The sequence below is a fragment of the Artibeus jamaicensis genome, unplaced genomic scaffold (assembly GCF_021234435.1).
Source record: "Artibeus jamaicensis isolate MK-2021 breed Jamaican fruit bat unplaced genomic scaffold, CSHL_Jam_final contig_497, whole genome shotgun sequence".
In the NCBI taxonomy this organism is placed as follows: domain Eukaryota; kingdom Metazoa; phylum Chordata; class Mammalia; order Chiroptera; family Phyllostomidae; genus Artibeus; species Artibeus jamaicensis.
Window position 1 is genome coordinate 5,071,476 of NW_026521863.1, and position 26,226 is coordinate 5,097,701.

Here is a 26,226-nt window from a genome sequence, read left to right on the forward strand (position 1 = left end):
AACTTGGTGACTTAAAACAGCAATAAGCGAGCGTCATCTCCCACCCATTCTGTAGATCGGCAGGGCAGTTCCGGCCCAGGGTGTCACCCAAGGTTGTAGTCAGGTGTGAGCCCAGGTGCCCATCCTCTGAAGGAGTCACTGGGGCTGGATCCGCTTGCAAGGTGCCCGCTCGCTCACGTGGCCAGCGAGCTGGTGCAGCTGGCCGTGGGAGGTCTCGGTTCTGCTCCGTGGGGTCTACTCCCTAGGGCTGCGTGGGTCTCCTCACAACACGGCGACTGCCTTTCCCCCAAGTGAGGGATTCGGGAAACCAAGGTAGAATCACCAAACCTTCCACGACAGAGCTTCAGAGTCGCACGCCACCGCGCCAGCGATATTCAGTCAGTCACACAGACCAACCTTATGTAAGGTGGAGGGAAACCCCGCAAGAGCTCGAACTGCAGCAGCTGAGGGCGACTGGGGCCGTCTTGGAGACGGGTCCCACATGAGGTCAGAGCGGAGGGCGGGAGTGGGAATCAGAGGCATAGTAAAGGAATAACATGTATTCTCGGTATTCCTTTTTTTGTAAACACTATTTCATTTCACTGTTTTTTCCTTCATTTTATAAACGCACTTTCTGTGAGCGGAGCTCATCAAAGGGACGTGAATCAGCATTCACTCTATGGAAACTTATGGCTGTGAAAAATCTTTAATTTCATCCCACTGGTCATTGAAAAATTTAAATTCTATTCCAGTTGATATTTGTCTAACTTTGAAAATGGCGTGTCAAACTTACTCTTGTGAATTGTGGAATATCCTTGTAGCTTTCTCATGCCCTAGCCTATTTCTCTACCCACAGTAGCCCCTGAACTCTTTGTTCCCAAGAAGCACGTCTGTCATCACAGGCAGACTTCCTTTGGAAGGCAGGTGTCAGTGTTGCCGGGCATCAAGCTGCATTGGCACACGTCACACAACATGCAAGCCTGTCCCCCGACGTCCTCCACGCTGAGCTGGTAGCAGACAGCTTTGGGCATCTGAGTTAGACGCTAGTCTCTGCCTCTTTTTAGTTCTAGCACACGGGAGATGCCATTGAACCTCAACCACACTTTCTTCTACAATAAGGGCCAACCAACTTGCTATTAAGGGCCAGGGAGTAAGTATTCTAACTTTGCAGACCACACAGACGCCATCATAACTATTCAACTCTGCTATTGTAGCAGGGAGGCAGCTGTAAATATACATGAGCAAAACAGCGCAGCTGTATTCCAGCAAACTTTATTCGTGAAAACCCAGCCAGACTTGGCGAACAGGCTGTGGCTCGCTGACCCTTGATCCAGAAAATGGACACGTACGGAGGACGATGTGGTGGAGGGCTCCATGCCTTACACAGCCTGGCGGGTTGGTCTAAGCCTGTCGAAGATGTCCGTCTATCCCTGGGCCATATCAGTTCAGAAACGAGCACACCCAAGCCAGTCTGTGCCAGTGAGGCCTTACTGCAGGCTCCTGGGAAGTCAGCATCCTTGCCCTGAGGAAAACGCTGCCGTGCAAAGCTGGCCCAGGTACGAACGACACAGCCCAGAGGGCCCAGTGACCACCAGTGGCTTTGCTACCAGGCTTAAGGAACAATTTGACAACGCAGATGACAGAGAAAATCCTTTCTCTAGACTTCTTTTCATGTGAGCTAAAAAAAAAACCTTCCGACTTCCCTTTATTAACTCCGAATTGGGTCATCTCTTATTTCAGCTTCCGGCATCCTAAGTGAAAAGCTCCTTCAAACGGTAGTTAGGAAATCTAAATGGGATAATGTCACTGTGGCATGAAAAGTATAAAATGTACCTAAAACCAAGGTAAAATAATATTGACCGTCAACTGTTACTGAAAAATAAATTAACAAGCTCTACCAATAATATTTCAGTACTATCAATATTGAAATAACCACCAAAAACCTCTCCCCCAACTCATCACTGGGCCCGTCAGGTTTGAAAGGACAAAGCCAGCACCATTTGCTATCGTGGCACCGTTTGCCCAGCAGGACTGTGGCCCTATTAAACATCACTGACATTTGACTCTTCGGAGCTTATGTCCTCGGGACTGGAAGTTACTGGAAGCAAGAATGGACCGAGATTACATGCCCCCGCAGCCGCAGGCGAAAGATTACATTGGAGCAAACTGTAGCTTATGCAAAACCACCCCCTGCGTGGCAACCCACCCCCCAACAGCCTCCCTCACCCTTTGAACATTCAGTGATAATCCGATCAAAGCTCAAAGCCCCCACCCCTTGGTGCCGGTTGGAATCTCCCCACCTAGCCCTCTACCTCTCCTGGGAAAGCAAAATAAAGACTTTACACCCTGCTCTCCCCTCTTTGTGACTTCTCCACAACCCGTGTCACCGACACCCTAACACTCGCTGTCTGTATACACAGGGCTTTGACACCCATATTCCAATGAAAACGAAAACCCTTTATTTCTCTTCAAGAACTTCTTAAAAACTGCAAACTACATTCCTTTTAGCTTGAGATTCCCAACCCACATTAGGAAAAACTTGAAGGCAGCCAACAGTGATTATGAGCCTGTCAAAGTGAGGCACTGCCCTTTCTCAGAGAGCACTTCCCTCCCCCCAACCTCCCCCTGCTCTCCTTCCTTTAGTTTCTGGAAAAGAGCAGGGCAGGAACTCGAGTTCGAGGGGTGTGGTCCTGGAGTCAAAAACCAGTCCTCTCTGAACAAACAACTTCTGTCCCTGAGTAAAGGATTACATGCTAGATATTACTAGTCCTCGTAAGGAGTGTTCTCTAGTATCGAAAAGTTATAAAAACCGGGGAAATGTATACACAGGGACCTGTGGTTATTTAGTGAAAGCAGAAAGTGCTGACGGAGGACCTCATAAATTTTACACACTCAGTCTTCTCTTTCCTGCCCCCACCCCCGCCCGGGGGGGAGGTTCGACTCAAGTGGCAGTATTTTTTGCTCTATTTCTTTTTTATCTTTCCAAGATGACCCAGTTTCGTTAGGATTTGAAATTTGAAACAAAGACACAAATTAATCCAATATGACATTTCATAACTGGTACTGCTTGCAACTATGTCGTAGGTACAGTCTGCCAGAGACTGGTAATAAATTAATCAATAGTCTTTCTCATTTGTCATGTACCTACCATGTGCCGAGTATTGTACTGTACGGGGAGGCTGACAATCATTAACTTTCCCAGCAGCCCTGGAAGGCATTATCAACCTCAGTTTTACACGTGAGCAAATTGAGGTTCACAAGAGGTTAAAGCAACTTGCTTAGCGCTGCAGAACAGGAAGTGGGGGGCCCGGAGCTGGAGAGGGCTGCAAGATCTCCAAGGAGGTTCAGGGCAAATGACTCAGTTGGGAAACTCTAAGAAAAGTGTGAGCCTGCCAGAAACTTGAAAAAGTGTGAGACTTCGAGTAGTGCTGCTGGCTGAGGCCAGCTCCAGGGGTGGGGCCTGCCACGCGGGGGCGGAGGTCTCCGGGCACGGGCATGGGGGTTGTGGGGGACGTGCTCGAGGAAAGGGACCACCAGCTAGCTGCCCGGCGGTGCCCCCGGTGAGCTGGACCTGGCCCCCGCGCCTGGCAGTGCCCGCACTGCGGCCGCTCCCAAACCCTGCGGCTCTGCGGCGGGCTCGAGTTCACACATCTGATTGATGATGGAACTGGGACTCCAGCTGAAGTCGAGTTTTCGCATCCAATTCCCTTCTTTTTTCCTGTAAACAGACTGTCTCTCCTTGAAGCCCAGCACGAATCGCTCCCTCTCCACAAATCCCTCTCGCTCCAGTGGCCTCCCGCTCTGATGCCAAGGATTTGCTGTGTTCTAACTGACTCGTATCGTTAGCTAACCTTCCATTTTTGTGAGATTATTTTGGTAAACTCGAAGAGAGAGGGTGCATTTTATAGGTGTTTTGTGCCACGTAATATTATTTTTTACGTCCCCCACAGGATCTAGTACAGCACCAAGCATGTAACAACACTCACCCATTGGATGGCAAGTCAGCCTGGCAAGAGAGATGGACCCGGGACACAAATCTAGGTGTGTGAACCTTTCCTGATGGATCCGGACGTGTGGGCTCTTCCCCATCGGCCTGTGAATGACAGAAGTGTTTATATGATGCGCTGACGTTTTGTGGTTCAGCACCTAGACTTCCAAAAAAAGGCATCCTGGGTTTGAAAGCCCCACTTTCCAACATTTTGCCTGGGCCATCTGGATGACTTACTTAACCTCCTTCAACTTTAATTTCCTAATCTGTGAAATATGGACAATAAGGAATAGCTGTAAAGCACTGCCATGAACCCACAGTGAGCCCCTGACCCGATTTAAGTGCTCAAAAACGGCATATAGGTGTGGTCACAGTTTCTAAGTATCAGTGACCAGACCACCCGATGGATGCAGCTAAGAAGCAGATGGATTAGCAGACATCCAACTCTGTTGCTCTCCTGCTGCTCCGGGGGACGGAGTTTCAATCCCTTTCCTGGGGCTGTAGGTTTTAAACTAAACAGCACCAACTGAGAGTCCCCTGTGGGCAGCATCCAGGTCTCCAGTGGTGTCCAGCAGGGACCCAGGAGCCATTTGCAGGTCTGGATATCAGCAGTTCTCAAAGTGTGGTCTGAGGAACCCTCAAGGGCCCTGATAGCCTTTCAAGGTGTGTAGGGGGTCAAAGCGCTTTTCACAAGGATGAGGTTGCTAAAGCACGTTCTGCCTCTCCCACCCTCTCCCAAGTCCACCATGGCATTTTCCAGATTCTGCCTGCAGTGTGAGGACATTGTTGCTCTCAGTTAATGGCATGAGGGTCTCAGCGTCACTGTGTCTTGTCAACTCCTCAGTTTCAATTTTGAATATGGTAAATGCCAATAGATAGAACTCACATTGAAAGGGAAAAAAAGAGAAACCGCTCTGGGATCTCAATAAGTTTTAAGAGCAAGAAGCAATCCCAAGATTAGAAGGTTTAGGAACCCCAGGTCTAGACGCTTCTGCACCTACTTTCCAAGACGTCACCTCTCTGACCTTCATCCGTAAGCCACCTCACAGTCTTCATTATATTGTTATAAAGCCCCAGATGGGTGAGGAGACCCTTGACCCTAGAAAACATTTTCCCGGTGGTCCTTTTAAATAGGTCCTGCCAGCCATGGCTACAGTTTCGAAGCAAGCAAAAGCCACTCTTCCCTGCTCCGGGCCCTCGGACACTCTCATGGAAGAATCGTCTTCCTTTTAGGTAAGGAAACATGCCTGCGGTCACAGGCTGCTACACCGGAAAATGGTCCCTGCAAACCAGCTGTTCTAACTGCCCCTTTGCTGCAAACTTGACTGTCCACCTTGAACGCTGCACTTTGCTCCACACAGTTCTAGGGTTTGTGACATCGCCCTACTGAGCATTCTGACAACGGTTTTCTGTGTCCCAAGAGTATGCTACAGGGTTCGGTCACAGGTATAAGAAAAGGCTGGGGGTTGGACTAATAACACAGAGATCACTGCCCCGAGGTTTCCTGTCCCTCGGATGGGGCAGTGGTTCCCGAAGCAGGGGCAGACCTGCCACCAAAGAGGCAAGGAATCTCGGCAGGAGGTACACAAGCACCAGGGCGTGTCTCCCATTGACCTTGGCATCCCTTCAGCAAACCTTCCCTTTCAGGTCCAAGAAGGAGACAGCTCACGGGGGCTCTGCCAAGGCCGAGCAGACACCCATTTTCCCAAACACAGGAAGGCTGGAGCGTGCTGGCTTCAGGCTGCAGAGAGAAACCAGACCCTTTCCAAGAGGAACAGCAAATGTGCATCCCCTTTAATTACACAGCTTCCTTAACTGCCTAATCACTGGCAAACAGGTCCCTTCCTGGAGGCATTCCCTCAGGAGATGGCTATTCTGGAGATAAACTAGATCTTGAGAGTGTTCACAAAAGACATCTGCTTTCTTTGGCTGGTCGTTGCCATTAATCAAAATTTATGTACAATGGCGAGTCTTTGGCAGGACAAGAGCATAATCAGGATGACCCCGCGAGGCTGAGAAAGGTTCATGGACTGAAGGAGTGTTTGTGAATTCCACAAACATGCAGAACCTAGTTCCCAAGGGTCCTGAAACATGGAGATGAGGCCCCTGGCTTAGAGTCACGCACAACATCATGGGGTCCACCCATACAGAATAGATCACCCGAGTGTTCTGCGTTTGTCTCCAAGGCCCCCCTCGGGCCAGGCCACCATCAGCCCTAGCCTCCTGACTGGACTTCCTCCACCCTCTGCTGGAGGGAGCACTGGGAAGTTTAAGAATGTCCAGAAGGCTCTAGAAACCGATTCCAAAGCCCTTGCCAGCAAATTTCCATCTCAGCTCTGCAGCACCACCTGCGAGTCCCGTGTGCCCTGGCGCCTCCCCTCCAACCCCTGGGCCCCGAGTCAGGCGCTTCGCACTAGGAACAAAGTCTGCAAATACTTGGCTGCCAGGCTGAGATGGACGGTCCAGAGGCGGATGTGGAGAGCTGGGCTGGAGCTCCCAGAGCTGAGATACATGTGCTGGGAGCCAAGGACGCCCTCGCTTTGCGAGGCCCGCCCGCCCGTGGCCCACCGAGTAGCTGGTTTGAGTTAACTCACACCTGTGCCTCCAGGCTGCCCACTTCGTTGTCTGAGGGCAGGACACTGCCAAGCCCCCTAGAATGGGGGAGAGAGGTGCATATGGGGGAGCACCAAGAGGGTGGGGCCCGGGCGGCACGAAGGAGACCTCACTTTCCTCAAGTGGAACTTGTCTTTAACCCCCCAGGGGCATACCCCGGGCCTGTCCCACTTCCCAGGACTGTGGTGTCTGCCTTCAGGGTGGGCACCACGCAGAAACCCCTGGAGCCAGGGCCCACCCCAAAGGGAAAGCCCACAGATGTGTCTGAGCCTATGGGGCCGCACCTGAGGAGGTGGGCGGCTCAGCTGGGATGTTCAGGGCTTCACAGGGGGGTGGAGCAGCAGGGAATGGCCAAAATAGCTTGGGGCCCAGGGGTTGTGAATGGGGCTCTTCTGATTGGGACAAAGACCACCAAAGTTGGTTGAATGTGAGTGGCCTTGGGGTACAGCATGCCTCCCTGCAGGCCAGCAAAACCAGGAAGGCTCAGGACAACAAAGGGCCTCCCCCACCGCAGGACAGTGTGGGAGCCCTCCCAGGGAGGAAGGGGGAGCGAGCAAGGTCACAGAGAACCCCAAGTTCACCAAGCAGGTTCCTGAAAGAGACGGCAAACTGGAGAGGCTGAGTTGTGGCCAGACGGAGTTCTCCATCAGAAGGAACCAAAAGTTATTTGTCAAGTAGGTTTCGGTGTTAAGAAGTCCCACTTCTGCACATGCAGGTTAGTACAAGAGATGGAGAAATCCATGCCTTCTACCGGGTCATGGCCATTTCCTGCTGAACACTGCACTTGGCAGTTACTCCAAGCTCCGGCCTTTGGCCCTCGGGAGCATGAACTGGTTCTTCCTCCCCTGTTCCCCTGCCCCTCCCTCAGCTTTTGTCCCACTGGTCTCCTTTGTGAACGGCACACTTGCCAAGCTCCATCCTGACTCAAGGCTTACGTGTACCCTTTCTTCTGCCAGGAGCTCTCTCCCTCTCGGCTGAGCCAGCTGGCGCCTCCTGCAACAGAGGGAGCAACGTGGAGCTTCTCGCTGCCTCTCGGGCTCTGCTCAGCGCTGCTTCCTCTCCTCCTTCACTCGTAGCAGTTCCCACTCCGGGGCCACTGGTGGTTATTATTGCACGTGCCCCCCCACCCCCGCTAGATCGTGAGCTTCCTGGGGGTGGGGACTTTGTCTGTCATGCTCACAGGTGACCCCTCTCCTCGTCCGAGCACAGCACCTGTGTTCAGGGCACGTCTGCCAGATGTCTGTTGCACAAACGGATACACAGGCAGACAACTCAAAACGCAGTTAATTACGGTCCCCTGAAAGTGCACTGGGAGTTCAAGGCTACAAAGGGCTAGCTGCTCAGAGGATTTAAAGAAGGCTTCACAGAAGAACAGCTCAGGAGAGAAAATAAGCTGAGGTCGAGACGGGAGTGGGCAAGGCGCATACGTGTGTGTGTGTGTGTGTGTGTGTGTGTGTGTGTGGCAGGGGGGAATCCAGAGAGAACAGCATTTACTCCAGCTTAAGAATTCTCCCATATCAGAAAAGGAAGTGGCGTCCATGGTTCAGAGGAGGGAGGGGACCGGGTTTAAGCACGATGCTCTCCCTAGGAAGAGGGCTTGGGGAAGCTTCGAAAAGCTGGCCTCCTGCGCCCCTACTGGTGAGGCCCTGCAACAGACCACGGCATCCACACCGCAACCCCCTGCTTCCTGCAAGTTGCCGGTTTGCAGGAGAAGACCCTGCAGGGAGCAGGGGGAGGGGTAACGAAGTAGGAGGAAAGGGAGTGGGTGATCTTCAGCCTGAAGAATGCTGAAGAGTAATGCTCACGCAGGTGGTCTCTTCAAGTAAGAAAATGTGCATTTACAGAGGCAATAAATGAAGTCAGTACTTTGCCTTACGAATGGTTCTCATAGCTCACCACTGATAAAATATCAGCTGTTAGTTGCATGAATAAGTGATTGCAGATGCTGCTAAGATTCAGCATGTCCCTTTACAATTTTGTTTTAATTTTGAGAGTACATTTATGAAAGCTGGGGACAGTGGAACAGGGAAGGGACTAGGATGGGAAAAGCAACAGGAGAGAGCCAAGGCGGGGCTGCTGCCAGCTCACTGGCCAGTCCGAGAAAAGGGGGCCTGGAGACAGGTTCGGAGGGTTAGCCCAGGAGAAGTTGCCGCTGCCCACTGCTCCCCTGGCTGCAAGTCCCTCGGGGACCCCTAGCATTTAGGACAGGAGTGTCAAACTCATTTTCACAGGGGGCCACATCAGCCTCACAGTTGCCTTCAAAGGGCCGAATGTAATTTTAGGGCTACATATGTGTAACTACATCTTAACTAGAGGCAAAGAGCTCAGCACTGCCGCTGGGAAGAAACAAGGTGCTGGGCGGGATAAAACAAGGTGAGAGGCTGGACTCAGCCGCGGGCCTTGTGTTTGCCACCTGTGATTCGGATGGTGCACACCTGAGAGGGAAGGAAGGCTTGGGTGTGCTCCGGGGAGGAAGAGCTCATTCTGGGTCTTTCACCTTGAGGGTTTTAAAGGCTGAGGGTGTAGGGGAGGTCTTAGGGGAGGGTCTCAATGGGATATTCACCAACTTTATAGTGACGATCCAAAATGAAACTTATTCCCCTGACTTCATCTTGTCCTTGAGTGTGGTTGACACAAATGACCCTCACTGGACTCCTGCTATCTATCTCCCTGAGAAGGTGGTATAAGCTGTTTACCCTCTGGCCGGGGAGGAAAAGTTCACTTACTCTTAAGTGTCCCTGGTTAGGGAGGGTAGGATTTTGCGGTTTACTGCTTGGCCATGTAAGTGTCTGCCTCAGTTTCCCTATTCCACCTGCCCTGGCTCACTAGCTGTCTCGTTCCCCTCTCAGAAACTTCCATCCCTGAGATCTTCTAGGGGCCAGTCAGTCTCCGGGGACTGCTCCCCTCACTCTATGTTCTTACCTGAGGCTGGGTGCCTGGTGGGTGGGTCCAGTCCAGACACTGTGGCTGCCTGAGATGTGGCTCTGTCCTCTGGGTCCCGCTGCCCATCGCCCTCTGGAAAACTCGATGGCATCAGCTCCTGGTGAGCATGACGTCACTCATGTGACCACTTTGGGTTGTGACACTCCTTGCAAGTGATGGAAAGGCATCTGGGAATCTAATTATACTGTGCGGGCTCGCGATCGGCATGTGAGAAACTCCGAAGGGCATGATGCTTTAAATGTCAGCTGCCCTAAAAGAACAAGCACCTGCTTCAACTTGATTGTAAAAAGACAAAGAATCCAATATAAAAACTGGGCAAAGGATCCGAAGGGACATTTCTCCAAGGAAGATACAAAAATGGCAATGAGCACATGAAGAGGTGCTCAGGATCATGAGCTACTAGGGAATGGCAAACCGAAACCACAACGAGATGCCATTTTCTACTGACTAGAACGGCTGAGATCGAAAAGCCAGGTGACAGGGGCTGCTGGCCAGGGTGTGGAGAAGTCGGGCCCCTCATTCACTTCCCTCTGGGATGCACAACGGTGCGGCCACTTTGGTGAATAGTCGGCCAGTTTCTCAAGCAATGGCCATGGCACCCAGCAACCTCCCACCTGGACATACACCCAAGAGAAACGAGAATGGACTTCTGCATGAAACCTGTGTGTGCAGTGGTGTGACCATGTTTTCACCAACTAACAAGTGCTAAATAGAATGTGGCGTATTTACATAGTGGAATAATATTATTCAGCCATTAAAACGAGTGAAGTGCTGACACCCGCTGCAACCTGGATGACCTTGAAGCCAGCATGCTGAGCGAAAGAAGTCAGGTGCGCAAGAGCCCGCATTGCATCATTCCACTTACGGTGAATGTCCGTGAAAGGGAGAGCTGCAGAGAAAGGAGATTAATGATTGCTTGAGGATAGGCAGGGCAGTGGTGAGGGGCAGGGCGTGGTCACTACAGTGTACGGGATTTCCTTTTGAGGTGATGAAAATATTCTGAATCAGACTGTGGTGATTGTTGCTCATATCGGTGAATATACTTAACATTTGTAAATAGGCAAATCGTGTGATATGTGAGTTATATCCCAGTAACACCATTAATAAAGACCAGGCCCAGACACAATAGAGGACACACCCATCCCGGAAAAAACACAGGGCACCCTTACCCTGTGCCAGCTGTAGCCACAGGTGACTAATGAAATGCTGTGCACACAAGAATGAAATAAAATAGTTGATAAGTAAATGAAAGAGAAAGGAGCATTCCAGCGGGGGAGTGCGTTGTGTTTTTCCTGAGCACCGGGTGAGAAAAGAGGTATGAATGCCAAGAGGAAGTTTTCGGGCCGGGTGGTGGATAACTCGACCTAACAGGAAGGGTCAGGCTGTGCTGCAGAATAAGCTGTGATGGCCTATTTGTTATGAAGCTGAAAATCAAGTTGGTTCAGTGAACTTTTCTCTGGCAAGCAGTGGGTAACCGAATCCAGCACCAGCTATCTCCAGCCCCACACCATTCCTCACTAGTGGTGGCAAACACCGCGGGGACAGACACAGGCATCAAAGAATCCACGACCTATTTAGAGAGGCAAAAGTAACACGCCCCCCAGCAAGTTAATAATAAGATTCAGCCTATTATTATCATCCTTAATATTTTGGGAATGATGACATCTTCCTCTTCCCTTTCTACACTTCTCCGCCCTCCATAATTGTGTGGTTGTGGTATTGTAAGGGCATTAGAATTCATTTCATTCTGAGAATTCTATACTCCTGAGGGGGAGACCCTGTGTCTTACACGTAGAAATTGGGGCTAGAAACTCTAAAACAGGGTGGGGGGTGTGATGAATGGGGGAGGCCTTCGAGGAAGCTGCCACATTGCTTGTGACATAGTTCACTTTGGAGAATATGCTTTCCTCACTAACGGAAGAGGAGGCTCGCCACAGCAGGCGGGGCCCCGAGCTCTGGCCCTAATGTCGACAAGCAGGCGGCACTAGTTGGAGTCGGGGGGTGTCACTCCTTCCCAGGCCTGTTGGGGCAGAAGAAGTCACACTTCTCCTGCTCCTGCTCTTGTTTGAGAGACAGGAGGACCTCTGCCACCACTGTAACATTCAGGGGCAGAGGCGTCCTTTACACAGGGCACAGCCGTGTCCCAGTTCTGAGTGCAGACCACAGCCTGGTGGTTCAGCTCCCACCAACCGGGAAACCAGGCTCCTCTTGCAGCCAGAAGGACCCTGGCTGGACCTGTGGGGTGAGGGGCCCTGGTCCCCTGAGAAGGAAGCTCCCACCAGGTATCCTCGTGTCAAGATATGAGCTAACAAGGGAAGGACTCGCCATACCAGCAGGCACGACTGACCCTGACCTTCAGGAGGGTCTGCCTTTCCATGGTGGGGGAAGGGAAAACTAGATCTGGTGGCCCACAGGGTGTCTCTTTGTCTTCCCCACTCAGTTCTGATGGTGACTAGACATCGTGCAACAGCCACAGCCTGAGAAGGACACGGTGACCAGGTCCAACCCTGGAGAGGAGTGTCTGGTCACCCTACCAGGCAAGCTGCCTACCAACAGAGGTGCTGGCTGAGGGACAGGGGACTCCCAAATGGATAGAAAAGGAGGGAGGTGACGACTAGCATGTGGCTTCAGGACTAACTACAGCTGGGGAGGTCACTCTTACTCTCATAAGTTTCTCCGGGAGAAGAGAGTAACCAGCCCCTGGAGGAGCGGTGTCCAGACCGGGTGAACTCGCTTGCACGCAGCGATTGCACAAAAGGTGATAATCCTCCCGGGCCAGGCACTGATCTCCCCAGTTTGTGCGGTGCTGCCCCCAAAAGCCCCCAGCTGCACCCTCTTCCAGCCGTGCAGCTCACCTGAAGGGGGCCGCCACCCGCACTAACACCCCCATTCAGTCTGCACCCAACAATTAGTCCCCGCAGCAGCAAAAGCTCCGCCCCGTTACCTCATTAGGACACAGGTATGTACTCTGGTCAATATTTAACAACTAGTTCTCCAGAAAGGAAAAAAAAAATCCTGGTTTGTAGTGGAGATTTCCAACTACCACCACTGGTGGCCAATTGCGAGATCAAGCTGACATCGCAGAGTGAGGAGCTGGGAGAGCCACCTAGTCATGCCCACCAGCCGGGAGGGACCAGTCCAGCACCCACCGACATCTCCAAGAGGACCACCGCAATTCAGCGCTCCCAGGGGCCCGACTGAAACCACATCTGTGTTCAGCCTGTCCCTCCGCTCAGCCCTGCTCTCTCGTGCCTTCCAGGCCTGGATCCGAGACACGCCCCAGCGCACCCGCTGCAACTCTCCGGCTCAGCCTGTTTCCCAGGGAACCTGCGTGCCCCTGGGAGTCTGTCCTTGGCTCTATTTTCCTTTCCCTGGGCCACGTCCTCCCTCCCACACTTGGCCGCCATCTCAGAGTCAGATGACTCTACTCCACTCTGGCCTTCGGAGATTTCCAGAGTCCCGTGGAAGCAAAACGGACACCTCACTGTTGCTCAGCATATACAACCCAGGCTCACAATGCTCGAACACCTGCCTTTTCTTCCATGTTCTTTCAGGCAGTGATTTGTGATCTTCCCAGCAGATGACTCAGAATTACCTCTAATGGTTCTTTCTGCCTCAACTCCCAGCAAGTCTTGAGTTGTCTCTAAAAGCACACAAGCACACACCTTTCCTTGCAGTCCCGCTGTTTCCACCTTACGTAGGTCCATGGTACATCTTGCCTACATGGTCTTAATGACTCCAAGCTCTCTCGTCCCCTCTTCCCAGCTTCCTGCCTGTCCATGCCCGCACCAGCGACATCCCAACTGGGCCTGACAAGCCGATTGGAAGCAAAAAGTTCTGGGGCTACTCATTATTTTAGTCAGTTCTGCTTAACATGCAGCTTATAATGTACATGCTAAATCCATAAATGCTTATGCCTCACAAAGAAAGCGCTTTTAGTGAAATGCATGCTGACTTTTGTTTTCGTTGGTGGATGTTCAGTGGTGCATCGTCAAGCAAGGTTGGCAGAGCACTGCTCGCCTCTGCCGATCCAGGGGCCTCCACTGGCCTCGTGTGTCCCTCTCATGGTTGGTGCCCTGGGCTCGGAGGCCCCCTCCCTCCCAGTATGGAGAACTGGGGACCTTCCCAGGTCCCCATGCCATCATCGGCTCCTCACCCTGTCTCACCCAGAGCTCCTCCTGAGACACACACTTCCTTGGACTTGTAATGTGGGTATGTTTGTAAAATCTCCTTGTCCTTGGGCATGTTTTCAGCTCACTGAGGACAGAGACCACACATATATTCCGCCCACCCCCAGCCCAGCCCAGCTCCTTGCATAGAGGGAGACAAGGTTTGTTGCATGAACATTTTGAGCATAATACACCTCAATGATTGACCTTAATGATGTATTTTACACTCAAATGATCTCTTTGCCACAACGAGAGTGATGGCGGGTAACACGACACTGTGCAGGATCAAACACCATCCTTTTCCAGAAAAGCCCGCACACCCTGACAGGCCACTGCAACAAAAGAGCTCACCAAGGGATATTACCACAAGGGGGCAGGATGGCATCGCTCTTTAATAACTATTTTCCAGCTTCAAATTCTCTTCCAAAACGTGATTAGCCCACCCATTAAGCTGCATTACAACAAGGTTACGTGTTTCCAGAAGAAAGTGGAGTTGGAACAGGTCTCCACTCCTGAGTCATCCGCAACCCTTCCTGCTGAGCCCTGACCTTTGCAAAGGACGTCATCATTAGGTGACCGGATGTGCCCTCTCCAAGCCCAGGCTTGTGGAAGCTGCAGACCCAGCAGGTCTGGCCTCCTGCGTGGAGACCAGGGACCAGTGCGGCTTCTCCAGGCACTGTCCGCTTGACAGCAGGCGCCTCCTCGCAGACCCCAGAGAACCAGGTGGAAGCTACCACTTGCAGACATGAACAAAGGGTGCCCCCTGCATGTCACTGTACCCCTGAGCCCCCCACATTCAGTCAGGGGCACCTACACATGTGGCTCATCACTGGTGCTCTGCAGGAAGTCAGTCCTCGGTGTCAGATTCGAGGTCCAGTGGAGGCATCTTTGAATGATTTTTTTGGAGGAAAATTTGGAGGAATGCATGAGGAGGAGCAGCAAGGTTCTCTGCCCACACACTTTCTCCCCAAGGCTGGACATGGATTCCCAGGCGGGGTGTCTCTGGAGAGTGGAGGCTTCAGGGAGGAGAGTGTGATGGGGCCCGGGCCTGGTCCACCTGGTTCTTTGGAATACCCAGGTCATTTGGGGGGGATAAGATTGGAAGGAGCAAGGGCGACCTTTCCTGCCTCCAAGAGCCTGGGGGCAGCGAGTGCCCAGCGGGAGGACAGGCAGGGCCCGTCATTCTAGCAGGACACCATACATATCCTTTGTTGAGGACTCACCAAGTTCCTGGCTCTATTTTCAGTTCTGACTCACTTGATTTTCACAACCACCCAAGGAGTTGAATTATTTGGATTCCTGTGCTTTTCATGCATGAGATGAAGTTTGTTCTCACTCAGCAATGGTGGAGCAGGTCTTCACAGCCACGCCATCTCCAGACCCACGCCCCTTCCCTATGTGCCAACTGCCACCCTGATGGGGTATGGAGGAAGCAGGGGGAGCTAGGCCTGCAGTGGGCTGGGGTTGCACCACTGCAACCCCAATGGCCAGACAAGCCATTTGGGCAGTCTAGGGTGATGCACAGCCCCCTGCTTCTGCCACGGCCCTCATAAACCCTCTGTAGCTCTGGAAGTTACTCTGAGGAAAGGCTCCAACCCAGTGGGCTGATTCCTCCTCTTTAATGGATTGACAGCTCAAAGTAAAAATTAAATCCAGCACCAGAACAGTGAAGAAAAAGTCCAATCTCTTGCACATCCAACTTGGTAGGCTGTGAAGGGGCTCCACCCGCAGGGCCCCCCTGGCTGCCACAGATGAGAATAAGTCTACCAAGACATGATCTTCTTGGGGAGGAAAGGTGGCTGATCTCTCAAAGGAGAAGAGCCAAGAGCCTTTTCCTCAATGGGCTTTTATTGGGTTCATTTGCATAGGAATACATGGTGCATACATCAACAATCATTGTCAGGCAGTAAGGATCAAGCAATAGATAACATTCAAAGAACTCTGAGGGCTTATTCTGAGTCAGGGTCAGTTAGCTAAAGGGCTATTAAACTTTGGGAAACAACCCTGGCTGGTGTAGCTCAGTGGATTGAGTGCGAGCCTATGAACCAGAGGATTGTGGTTCAATTACTAGTCAGAGCACATGCCGGGGTTTCAGGCCAGTTCCCAGCAGGGGATGCATAAGAGGCAACCATACATTGATGTTTCTCTCCCTCTCTCCTCCTCCCTCTAAAGATAAATAAATAAAATCTTAAAAAAAAAAAACACCTTTGGGAAACAAACTCATTTCCTGCTTGGACCCTTATCAGAAAATTGAGGGCATTCTCAGCAAAGCAGATTTCACAGAATTTTATGCATTGTTTCTTAGGTCTGATCACCCAGGGGAACCTGGCCTTTCCAGCACAGGGCTACACCACCATCATTGTTTTAGGCTTAAGTCAGGCCAGGGAAGTAAGGCAGCCAAGAGATTAGGAGAATTCTTTCAGGCAGAATGTGGACCCAGGCTTTGTCAAAGCCAAGGAGTGAGAGTCTATCACTCCCTTTTTCTATATTCTCCCCAAGTTCTTCCCTGAGGGCCCCTTCGTGACCATGCCTGTCTTAGGTTGTCCCTCTCTTGAGGAATCTTACCCATCATTGGCTAACCAGTCATCTGCTTGGGGCCAAGCAGGGTGAAGTAAAGGGGGCAGAGGGGATGCCCCTTCCAGGGAGATAAGCTTTGTCTCCTTAGTGGCTTAGGGTCTCAAGGTAACTCATTCATCCTTAGCCATGGGGGGGGGGGTGTGATTACAGCTCCTGAAACCAGGCACGGTGGTTCCCAACAGTAGGCTGAGCTTCACACCCAGTTGAGTAAGGGACAGGAAGAACTCAACACATGGTGCACCTGCTGTAGCCCCTGGTCCTCTTTCACATGAACTCACCAACCCTCCCCCACAGTCTGCCAGGGGTCCCCAGTCTGTGCATGTGACCTGAGGACACCTATGATCAAAGGGGTCAAGGGCTGCAAAGGGCGCTGTGTGGCAGGTCCAGAACGCAAATCCAGGGCTATCCATGTGAACCCCCGGGGCACTTCCACCACTCCATGAAGCCTTGACCGTGGAGGCCAACCTCCCAGAGCTGCCCCCCTGAGGGCGAGGGCACAGGGCTCAGGGGGCAGTGGAGCTCCCAGATGTGTGACCAGCCTGCCCGTCCCCTCCCCTCACTCCACCAATTGCAGAAAGCTCACGTGGTCCATTTGGTATGCACAACTCCTTCTAGTGTGCCTTGCTGGCACGGCCTTATCTCTGATTTTGATAAAGAGAGCTTTTCTGAAAAGCTCTTGGCAGTGGCTCAGTTAGAGGAATGTTCAAGACATTTAAAAGCTTGATTTAGGTATCACTGGCATGCAATAAACTGCAGATCGACACACAACAAACTGTCCATTTAGAGTGGACGACTTGGTACGTTCCGAGATACACATGCACTGGTGTCACCATGAGCACAGGCAAGAGGGACCGATGTGCCCTCCCGAAGTCTCCATGCCTCTCCTTGGTGATCTCTCCCTCCCCACTCCCCGCCACCCACCGCCGCCCTGCTTGCTGGCACTACGCGTAAGCTGGCATTTCCTAGACTTTACTGTACGTGCAACCACATAGTATGTGTTCCTCTTTGTCTGGATTCTTTCACTCACTATAATCACTTTGAGATTCATTGATGTCGTTGTATGAGCCAATACTTTACTCTTTTATTGCTGAGTGAAATGCTGGGGTACCAAGGCCTGTTTATGGCTCACCTGCTGATGGAGAGTTGGGCTGGCATCCCGGAACGTTTCCATATGTGTCTTTGAATACATGTCTTCTTTTTTTTCTAGGCAAATACCTAGGAGTGGACTGGGTGGATCAGCTGGTAGGTGTCCTTCTGATTTTTTAAGATACCACTAAGCCATTTTCAGAAAACAGGCTCTCCGGTCTGCATTTCCCCCAGCAGAGTCCGAGAGCTCCACCTCTTCACACCCTCGCTGGGCATGGCTGGTTGGACATCTCAACCACTGTGACGGGTGAGCAGTGTTGCCTCATTGTGGTTTCAATTTGCATTGCCTTAATGTCATACGGTGCTGAGCATCATTTCAGAACATGCTTAGTTTCCATCCTTATATCTTGTCTACCTAGCTACCTAATTTTTGCCTGTTTTAAAATTGAGTCATTTGTTCATTGCTGAGTTTTGAGAGTTCTTTATACAGGATCCGGCAGAAGAAATGCCTGCTTGAGTGTGGTTGGTAGGGTACGTGAATATCTCACAGGATATGGACAGCAATGTGCATACTTCACCTAAAATAGGAGTGTCGAACTCATTTTCACAGGGGGCCACATCAGCCTCCTGGTTGTCTTCAAAGAGCCAAAAGTAATTTTAGGACTGTGTAAATGTAACTACTCCTGAACAGTTAAACGAGAGCTCGGCGCTGCCACCGGGTAGAAACAAGGTGACAGGCAGAAAAGGAGGAGGAGGGCCAAGTTCGGCCCGTGGGCCTTGTGTTTGCCACCTGTGACCTACAATGTCATACGTACGGTGTGCTTGAGTGTGATATTGCTGTTACAGAATGATGTGCTATGACTGTGTAAGGAAAGGCTTTGTGATAAGAAGGGGTGTCGTCTGTGTTGGGCCTGCGAGTTCTGGATACCGACTCTTTTCAGACGCACTTTCCGAGGATCTGCTACCTGTCTACAGCTTTGCTTTTCATTCTCCCCACGGCACCTTTCGAAACGCAGAGTTTTCTCATTTTGATGCATTGTAATTTATCAGTCTGTTGTTTTATGGACTGTGTTATTGTATAAGAAATCGTTGCCTAAACCAAAGTAACAGATTTTCTGCTATGCTTTCTTCTGCAAGTTTTATAGTTTTAGGTTTTACATTTAGGTTTAGGTCTAATTAGAGATAATTTTTATATACAGTGCAAGTTGTAAATACAAGTTCATTTTCAGGCATGTGGATACACAGTTTTTCCAGAACCACTTGTGGGAAAGACTATTTTCTCTCCGTCTCTTTGTCTTTGTGCCTTTGGTAAACATCAGCTGTCCCTGTGGGCATGGGTTTACTTCTGGACTCTGTTCTGTTCCGTTGATGTATTTGTCTACCTATATTCCAATGCCATGTTGTTTTGATTACAGTAGAGGAACTCAAGGTGTGAAAGATGTGATGATAAGCTTAAGGGTAGTTCAGTTGGTCAGAGTGTCGTTCTGATACACCAAGGTTGTGGGTTCGATCCGTAGTCAGGGCACATATAAGAAGCAACGAATGAATGCATAAAATAAGTGAAATAGCAAATTGATCTCTCTCTCTACCCTCTTCCTCTCTCTGAAATAAATAAATAATAAATAAATTAAAATGGCCCCAAGGTCCATTCCCTGCTAGGGAGCCTGCATTTCCCTCTTCCTTTCCAGGACAAGGACAAGGACAAGCCACGTTCTCTTCCCACAGGTCAGCACAGCACAGTCCAGCTCTTGCTCAAACAGACTTAGGACAGCTGCCACACAGACTGCAGCAGAGAACATTCCAGGCCTGCGTGGAGGATACAAATGGCAGAAACGCTGCAAAATTTTCTCCACCACTTGCACCTCACCCTCTAAACCAGCTCCTGAGCCAAGCCCAACATGCGAAAATGTGCCAACCCTCCCGCAGCCCCTCCCCTGGGCAGGGGGAAGGGCTGTCCTGTGGGAAGAAGGACGGCCGGTGTCCCCAGCCCCAGGCCGTCCCCGGGACACCTGCCAGCAGTTTCTGTAAAGATCAGCAGAGAAGGAGGCTGACATGAACCCTTAGCATTAACCATTACATTTCACGGAACCGACTCCCCCCTCCCTCCCTCTTCCAGCATCACTCCCAACCCTCTGCTCTGAAAACCGCCCCAGTTATACACTAAAAAGGAAAGCGGGAAGGCGCTCTCCTCCTCTGCACGGGGTGCGCCGTCCGAGGGAGGGTGTGGAGCTGGCTACCGCGCGCTGGCCGGATTGCTAGGACATCATGGCACATGGAAGCTCCCTGTACTCTCCTCACAAATGAGCAATATTAAACTATTTTAAAATGTTAGTTTTTGAAAGCCAAAAGACCCATTTGAGAGAATTAGGGAAAATTTACTAAAACTGCTGAAAAGTAACCCTCTTGCTTTTGTTATTATCTTCCCGACTGAAAAAGGACCATTCCCCCTTCAACCCCCCAGTCGTCCTTATTGGAGGGGGTTTATTCCTTCCAGATGTAAGATGGCCCCTCAGTGCTCTGTGAAGCAGGCCGTGCCTGCTTTGGTTTCTCTCGATGGTTGCAAGCAGCCTTCCATCTGCTCCTCCTCCTCCCAGCGCTGACTAAGCAGCGACCGAGATAAGAGCAGATGTTGGAAGTCCTCTCAGAGCAGAGCCTGCAGATGCGCAGAGCTTTCGGAGGGCAGGCCAGCGCGGGGACTCACAGAGCAGACCTTCAGGCTGACGGGTGCCACGCTTACCTGGTGTGTGCACATCCATCTCATGTCCCGGGAGCCAGGGGCTCCTGCTGACAAGGCATTCTAATGGGGAGTATCCCACGGATGGGATAATCCCTCCAAAGGTTAGCGACAAACACGCAGGGGTCTGTCACCCACTCCTGCCAGCCGGCTGCCCGTCCCGAGCTAGCAGCTTGGCCTGAGAGGATGTCCATCCAGTAAACACGAGAGCCAACAGGAGCAAAGGCCCCGGAATCAAAGGCTGCTTCCCACTGGGCAGAACCCTGTGGAAAGCCAGTCAACCTGGGACCTCGACACAGGCTTATTACTAAAAAATCATGAGCTGAGACCTCGGCACAGTGTCTGCAAGGGTGAGACCCATGTTTCGCTTGTAACCAATGGTTATGTGAGCAGTTACTTGGGCTGTCACTGCTCACTTAGGTTTCCAGGTCCAAAGCTGACAGGCCCCACTCTCCCTCACTGGCCATGCACTAGCGGCCGTGAAGTAAACGGCCATGTGTAAGAAGACCATGTGGCAGAAGACTGTGGGTGACCTCCAGCTCTCTGGAGCAGGCTCTGGCAAGAACCTGAAGGCTTGGCCCTGCAAGAAGTACAGGAATTCTGCCAGTGACTGGGGCAAGCTGGGGAACTGATGATCCTGTAGCCCGGGACCTGTAGCCAGCTCCTCGACCAGCACCTGGGGAGCTGCTGCAGCCAGGAACCCGGATGAGCCCTGTCCACCCTCCCAACCCACAGAAACTCTGAGGCTATAAATGTGTGCTCTTGTAAGCTGCTGAATTAGGGCAGGGGATGGGGTCGTTTGTTATGCAGCGATAACTAACTAATACCGAGAGTAAGAACTCATTTCCTGCTAGCCACTTTCACTCCAAGGTATAAACCCTGTGATTGCGGGGTCCCTTCGTGCTGTGAGAAGCATCCTTGCCCACTCCCACAGCCAGAAGAGGGGATTCCCCCAATCCAAGCTCATGGTGGAGCCCCATCTGAAATGCATGATGGTGGAGGAGGGAGGTTCTCCAAAGGAAACCCAGGGTCCCACGACCAGAAGAAAAAGGAGACAGCAAGTGAATGTCCCCAGAATAACTGCCCACCAGAGAGTCGCACCTACTTCATCTGACAGAGGAGGAAACAGCTTCACAGAGGCAAGCAGCTGCCAAAGCCACTCCCCTGAGGCAGGGGCAGGAGCCAAGCGCGGCTCCTCACCCTCCACCCAGGACCCTTGTCACGAGAGCACATTATGTGAGTAATGTTTTTGGCTGATGTTATTTTTCTGTTCTTTTAATCTGTTTAGGAATATTTCTCCAGTGGCAAAGGATTAAAATCAAAGTTAGATAATTAGTGAAAATAAACAAAAACATTTAAAAAAATCCAGCCATGGAATCAAACGTGTTTGGAAGGGAAACGGCTCCCTGGCTGTCCCTTTAAAACAGTTCCGACTGGTTTTGCACGCTTGGGCCTTTGAATCACTCCCGCAACCCAGAACAGCAGCATACAAATGCGACCCTGTGTGGAAAGAAAAAAAGAGAGCTCTCTCTCTCTCCCTCTCTCTCTCCTTACACGTGAATTATTGCGGGTCTTTTCATATAAAAAGACAGACTTGTGGGCTGTCTGTGGAGTGAAGCTTCGGGCCCAGGTGCATGCTGGGCACTCTGCTGGGCCCAGTGGCGGTAGCTCAGCTGAGGTCTGCTCCCTTCCTGCCTTCGTCATGTGATTTCTCAGCCACGTATGGTCCAGGAGCACCTGGAACTTCCAAAGCCAGTGGTGGCTTCCTGAGGTCAGAACACAGCTGCGCACTGACCCCACAGGGGCCCTGCGGCTCTGGAAGCAGCTTCACGGTGGGGTGGAGCAAAGCCGTGAGGAGCCCATCGCTGGGCAGGCCCTCGGAAAATAGCACTCACTTCCTACGTGGCCTTTGTTCCTATCCCAGCGATCACGCTCTTAGGGACATCCGCAGATCCACAAAAGCCAAGGGCAGTGGGGGAAGGGGGCTGCAGATGGAGGAGAGAAAGTAAGTACAATGTCACGTCCTGCTGTGTCACCCAGAGCAAGCTCCCCTCTCGGAGCCTCTGCTTCTCCCACATAGTGGGAAACGTATAGATGCTGCCCTGTGAGCCCCCCAGGGTGAGCGAGTGGGAAGACCCGGGGAGAGCTGAGCCTGAGCTGGAGCTGATGGATGGTGGCCGGCGAGGGCCAGTCTGGGGCCAGTCCAAGCCGGTTCCACCTCCTAACCACCTCCCCTCACCGGCCGCTGTGACGAAGTAACAACGATGCTACTACGCAGTGCTTACCGTGGGCCACGTTTCAAATGTAGCAATATTTACTCCTCACAACCGCACAAGAGGCGAACACGGTTCGGATTGTGCCTGCTGTACAGATAAGAAAACAGTCTCAGAGGCCGAGGTTTGGAGTGACGAGCTCGTGTGCCAGTACAGCCAGAAAACAGACGCAGGCAGAGGCTCCAGCACTGGGCTTCCCATCGGCATGTTGCATTGCCCCTCAGATAAATGCAGTGTCCCCCAAGAAAGAAACCGAACTGCCCAGGAACCGTCCCTGCTCACTTCTCCATTCTCCCTTTCTCTACCACCAGCCCCTCAACTGTCTTTAAGTCTGGGGCTCCTCTGTCTTACTCCCTGATTCCTGGATTCCAGCCCTCCCTGGGCCCCTTCACATCACCAGCTTGGTGGGTCACCTCTCTCTGGGGTCCGCTGAGCCCCTGTGGCTTTCTCCAGGTTAGCCCCAGCCCCTGCCCTACAGCCTGGACGTGCTCCAGCTGCCCCAGGGCCTGTCCAGGTGGGGACGCAGGAAGAGGGCTGGTGTGGGTCACTTGGCAGAAGAAAGCTTCTTGGTGGCCTTTTAAAACCAATGCAGATGGGCCAGGCACTGAGCACCTGAGCTGGCCACAGTGGGAACCATGCTGGCCAGGTGCTGAGTGGGCGGGCCTGAGACCCAGAGGTAAGGTTCCTTTAAGGTAAGCCCCCGGAGGGAAAAGGGACAGCGCACCAGAAAAAGAGGTGCCATTTGAGTGCTGATGTGCTATGACACAGACTCGATAGTGTCCTCATGAGACCCTGGGGGAAGGGCACTGGGGACTGGCTGTGCCCTCCCAGCCCAGTGAAACCAGAGTCTTTGGTGTCCGACCAAGCGGTGGGTCGCTTTGCCCTCTCTCCAACCCAAACTCACACAAGCATGTATTTTCATTTTGCCAAAAAGTTCTTTAAAATTCACGATGATCTTTTTTCTAGTTTCCAACCTGGGGAAAGTTTGGTGTGTTTTCTGGTTGCTGTTCAGTATATTTCACAGATGGAAATCCCCGTTCCTGTTGTCCTATTTGGAGCATCAGATGTGACAGCAGCAGTAGCTTCCAGTGTGGCCCAACCTGGAGACAGCAATCAGGACGAGCCCTCATGGGCTGGCCACGCAGACCCTTGTCATTTCTAATCAACTGAGCACTGAGGGGCTGTGGGTGGTGCTGAGTCAGGTCGTAGCTGAAGAAATGGGGCTGGAAGTTGCAGGAGAAGATGCATATGACCTGTCTTAGGAAGAAAAGCAGCCACTTGCCCCCTAAATGGTGGGGGCTGGAGTCCTTGAACCCCTCCTTAGGAGCCACCTGGAACCGTGTAGTCATGGATCAGCTGGAAGCATGGCTGGGCTCAGTGTCCTTTCTCCTCCACGTTCAGGTGCTTCTCTGCAAAGACACTCACTTGATTGAACAGCCTGGGCTTCCAGGACAGAGAAGAGGCCTTCCACGTCAGGAATAACTTCCAGAGATACACAGCACCCTTGGAGCGAACGGCACGAGCCCCACACCCCCACTGTTCTTGCCCAGGCAGCACCGGGCTGCAGCCCTGCGAACTCCGGCCTGCGCAGTGCTTCTTTTCTCGCCTCCCAGACAGCTCAGAGGGTTAGATGGTGGCGGCTGCGGGGTCCCTCAGAAGGGGTCCTGTGCACTCCTGCAAGAATGAGACTGATGAAATGTTAAGATCAGAGATGCAGAAAGAAACCGAGAAAGCACTTGCTTCTTCTTCGATGCCAGAAAGAATGAACACTGATGGGGGCGAGAGCCCTGCCAACCCATTAGGACAAACACGGGGCCGGAGGCTGGGGACAGCCAGTGCTGCCCCCACCGACTGAACGTTCATTCTTAATGGGCCAGTCAGACACCAATCTCAATATCTAACAACTGCTAAAACCACAGAGTGCAATTTTATGCTGGCATTAAAAATTATGCTTCTAAGTGTAATCATTTTAAAATGCATGCATTTGTGAGCATAGGCTAGGTCACTGTTTTTATGACCATATTTGACATTTTTATGCCTGAAGAAAAGAATTTCCATGGGACCAAAGACCTAGCCAGGCCTCATGGGCTGCTCCAGAGTTAGGCAGCCCAGACAGACAGATCTTTGGTCAAGATTTCCTGTATTCTGCTTGTGCAAAAAACACAAAACAACAACAACAAAAAACAACCCATCCTTCTGAAACCTATTTAATGACACAGGAAAACCATAATGACGTTAGGTATTACTTATAAATATGTCATAAAAAAGACTAAGAGGAAGTATGTGAAAATGTAGTTATCTCTCATATGGGTCACTTTCAATTCTCTCTTTCTATTTTTCTACTTCCCAGATCCTCTATAATAAGCATTTAATATCTTTTAATTAGAAAAAAGACAAACTTGATTAGGCGAACACACCGGTGGCTGCAGGGGATGCAAATGAGCGGCTGCCAGCCAAGTGGGGCACGTGGAACCGCCTGGGCCTCTGCCAGGGAAAAGCAAGGACGTGGACGTGGCTGAGGAGATGCAACTATTTTTGTTGCTGTTGCTATGGTGACCTGAGGCCTTGCCTCCTTCCCTCTCCAGGCTGGTGTGCTATGGACATGCAAGGGTGATAGAGAGTTCACATGAAACACGAGACCCCCAGCTCGCTGCCATCCCTGAACAGAAAACGCTCCAGGGTGAAGGAAAGTGCTGGGAACTAGTGAGACGTGTACTCGTCCGAGACCTTCCTTCTTGCCCTCCATAGTGGTCGTAAAAACAGGCCCGAGCTGGATCCCGTGTGTAGGCCTAAGACGGTCCCCGCATAGTATTTCTCTTCCTGCCAGGCTTGGACTGCTCGCTCAAAGCCCACCGGCACCAGCTCAAATTCTCACACATTCAGTTGCTTTACATATAGTACAAATAAAGATACTTTTTAGCCGTTTAGAGCCTATCTACTTGATACAGCCGATGAAACGGCACCCCATGTTTGTTAACCACAGATAAGCACTCCCTGTTGCTATTAGTCAAGGTTCTTCAGAGAAATAGAACAAATAGGAGATGACAGATGGATTTGCGTGTTTTAAGAAATTGGTTTGTGCAGCTGTGGAGGCTGACAAGTCCCAAGGTTACGGTCGGCAAGCTGGAGCCCAGGGAGAGCTGATGGTGTAAGTTCCAGTTTTAGTTCAAGTTCAAAGGCAGGAGAAGACCAGTTCCCAGCTTGAAGACAATCAGGCAGAAAAAGCAAATTCTCCCTTACTTAACCTTCCCCCTCCCCAGACTCAGTGGATTGCATGAGGCCCATCTACCTTGGGAAGCACAATCTCCTTTACTAGTCTACCCGTTCAAATGCTAGTCTCACCCAGAAAACCTGCCTACACACACCCAGAATCACTTTAACCAAACATCTGGGCACCCCGTGGCCCAGTCAAGCCGACACAAAATTCACCGTCCAGTCTCCTAACTGCTGCGGCCCTTGGGGGCTCTCAGACCCAGAGCCTCCCCACCCTGGAGTCTCTCACCTACGGACCTCACCTGGACATGTACGCCCCCTCACGGATGTCCGCCATTCCTGAGAATTCCCAAGCCTTCTTCCCCTTCTGGGTGGTGCATCCATGCCCCTGTCTCCAAAGGTCTCTGGCTGGGAGGGACCTCCCCTAGGGTGCCACCTGACAGAGTCCTCTGCTGCAAGCTGTTGTGCAACACTGCCACCTGGTGGTCCTATCCCTTCCGTGACCACAACAATCCCCACGGCATCAGGGAAGAACTTTCTCAGGACCCTTCCTGCCCTGGTCCAAACTCTTGGGAAGAGAGTGGTCGCCTTCACTGAGTCTGCCCTCGGGGCCCCTGGATTCCTCATCCCTAGCCCAGGAGTTCTGGGAGA

General features: G+C 51.7%; 2 long non-coding RNA genes across 3 annotated transcripts; both read right to left on the reverse strand.

Annotated features, from left to right (window-relative positions):
- Positions 1–1,302: 1,302 nt before the first annotated feature.
- LOC128627960 (uncharacterized) lies at positions 1,303–12,590 on the reverse strand. The gene is made up of 4 exons (XR_008392266.1): positions 12,468–12,590; positions 9,503–9,773; positions 3,966–4,072; positions 1,303–1,812 (listed from the first exon to the last, which is right to left on the reverse strand). It is a non-coding gene; the product is annotated as an uncharacterized LOC128627960 (long non-coding RNA).
- Positions 12,591–21,356: 8,766 nt separating this feature from the next.
- On the reverse strand, positions 21,357–25,972 carry LOC119034960 (uncharacterized). 2 transcript variants are annotated; one of them, XR_008392264.1, is made up of 3 exons: positions 25,878–25,972; positions 22,375–24,036; positions 21,357–22,074 (listed from the first exon to the last, which is right to left on the reverse strand). It is a non-coding gene; the product is annotated as an uncharacterized LOC119034960 (long non-coding RNA). The 2 variants fall into 2 exon arrangements; XR_008392265.1 differs by having other exon boundaries at positions 22,375–24,050.
- Between the last annotated feature and the right edge of the window lie 254 nt (positions 25,973–26,226).